Source organism: Adiantum capillus-veneris, chromosome 28 (assembly GCF_014529385.1).
Source record: "Adiantum capillus-veneris isolate H3 chromosome 28, ASM1452938v2, whole genome shotgun sequence".
Lineage (NCBI taxonomy): Eukaryota > Viridiplantae > Streptophyta > Polypodiopsida > Polypodiales > Pteridaceae > Adiantum > Adiantum capillus-veneris.
This window is the reverse complement of record NC_140958.1, coordinates 61,440,204-61,442,548: the sequence shown is the minus strand read 5'-3', so window position 1 is coordinate 61,442,548 and position 2,345 is coordinate 61,440,204. Positions and strand designations below refer to the sequence as shown.

Below are 2,345 nucleotides of genomic sequence, written 5' to 3'. Positions count from 1 at the left end.
GTTGAACTTTTGAAGGTGGTTTGAACAGAGTTTTTTGCAGGTCTTCTATGGCAATGTACTTATTTTTGTTGTAGTCTGCCTTGACTACCCACCTTTGTTTGACTGTCTTAGATGGACTTGATTATGGTTGATTGATGTTCATGATTGGCCTTGGGGATGATGAAGCATAGGTTGATTGAGTTGACATAGAGGTCGTAGCAATGCTTTGTTTTGAGGATTGTTGTAACGCTTTTGGTTTTGGAAGCCACAAGTTACACTTGCCTTACTAATAGCCTTGTGCTTCAAGAAGCGCCTTTGACACCCGACGTAAAGTGGTGTGTGAGTGTGACTTCTTTTGCTTTTTTTGTAAAGAGTAATCCTTAGCGCTTTTTTAATTTGTCTGTAAGCGCTCCTGTTGCTGCTGGGAATACTTTGGAACCCACCGTTGTGCTTTCCCCCTTCCTTGGCTTTGTTTCCATGGAGGAATACTTTTTCTTGAGCTAGAAGCTCCAAGTGTAATTGTAGTTGCTGCAGTTGTTGTGAATGCTCCCAGTGGAGTTGTATCTGTCCTTCTTGTTTCCGAAATGGATTCATTTCTTGAGTGTGAAAGAATATCTTCTTTTGTTGTCATCTGCAAGCTAGGCCCTGTTAAAGTGACAGAATTTACCTTCAAGGTGTACTGATGGAGTTCCCAATCCATATGCATTTGGTTAACCACATCCAATACCGTCCCAAAACAACGCGCTCCACCGTTTCTTGTTTGTTAGCTACATAGAACAATTCATACATAGGTGCATCTTGAATGCGTATTTTGACATAGCATGTTCCTATGCTTGTGCTCTCTGTGTTGTTGGAACTTTTAAAAGAGAAGCTAGTAGATTTGAGTTCAGGTTTGCCAATTGCTTCCCATGTTTCATATGACATTATACTTATGTCAGATCCCGTATCTATGAATACTGAAACTACGATTGATGCTCATATTGTTTCAAAGGTCGTGTCGATCTTGAATGGTTCAATGAATCGATCTTTTTCTTCGTTAGTGTTCATTGATAAAGTAAGCACTCGGTGTTGTTTCCGTTTGAGTTTTGCTCTTTCCACATGCAAGTGTGCCTCATCCTAAGCTTCCTTGATCTTCTCCAGACCTTCTCATCTTCGTTGAGATGACTGTAGTTTTTCTAGTATTTCTTGGGTTATTGGCTCTTCGTATTTCTTAAGACAACTCCCGTTGATGAAATTTTTCATTTGCTCGCCTTCAAGTGTTTCTAGGCGCACAACACCACTCGGACTCAAAGTTTTGATCACAAATGGACCAAGTCCTCTCATTTTGAGCTTTCATTTGTGTTTCTTCAAGGTGTATAGTAGTACTAAATCACCTTCACAAAAGCGACTAGTTTTGACATTCGTATCATGCCAGACCTTCTGTCTACGCTTTTCAACATAAATGCCTACTAAAGCTGTCAATAAGGCTTCATCTAATTTCTCAAGCTCATCAATGCGACTTGAAAACTCATAGCCAGTCCATAGTAACTGCCTTGCAACTCTCAAAGTAGGTAGTAGAAACTTAATTGGTAGGATTGCGTTCAACCCAAATGCAAGATCAAAGGGAGTGGTTCCAATTAACATCTTGTAAGCAGTGTGGTAAGCCCATAGAACAGAATATAGTTTCTATTCCCAATATGTTCGGTTTCCTTCAACCAATTTTGTTAGTGTTGTGCACAGTGTCTTGTTTGTGCTTTCTGCTTGGCCGTTTGCCTATGGATGGTATGGTGCAGATCTTCCATATGAATCGCCATGAATTCTCCCAAGAGAAATTCAACTACTTCGTTTACAAAGTGCACTCCTTGGTCACTTACTATTTCAATAGGTAAGCCGTAGCCCCAGGGGATTCACCATGAGTTCCGTATGGGTATCACGTGAGTGTAAGGGAGGGGGGTTTTGGTAGGGAGGGGAGGTACTTTTTATAAGGTATGGTCCATATATGGGGAATTTTTTCCATATGTAGGGGATATTTTTCCATTTTTGGTGCACGCAAGTGACGTCTCATCATCATTACTAGTGAATCCCCCGGGGCCGTAGCGTGTAAAAACATACTCATACAAGAATTTTGCCGTGGTTTTGGCGTCATTCTTGATCGTCGCCTTAGCTTCTACCCATTTGGTAAGGTAATCTGTTGCTACAATGATATATTCAGCATGCGTGTTGCGTGCTGGTGGCTTGATTGGTCCAACAAAGTCGATACCCCACTTGGCAAATGCTCGAACTGCAATAATTGGTCGTAACGGCATATTATCACTTGTGATTGGTGGCTTTGTCCTTTGACATTCATCACACCTTTTTACATACTCATTTGCATCGTTAAATACTGT

General features: G+C 41.0%; 1 pseudogene; it reads right to left on the bottom strand.

Annotated features, from left to right (window-relative positions):
* Positions 1-648: 648 nt before the first annotated feature.
* On the bottom strand, positions 649-1,602 carry LOC147420539 (uncharacterized; annotated as a pseudogene).
* Between the last annotated feature and the right edge of the window lie 743 nt (positions 1,603-2,345).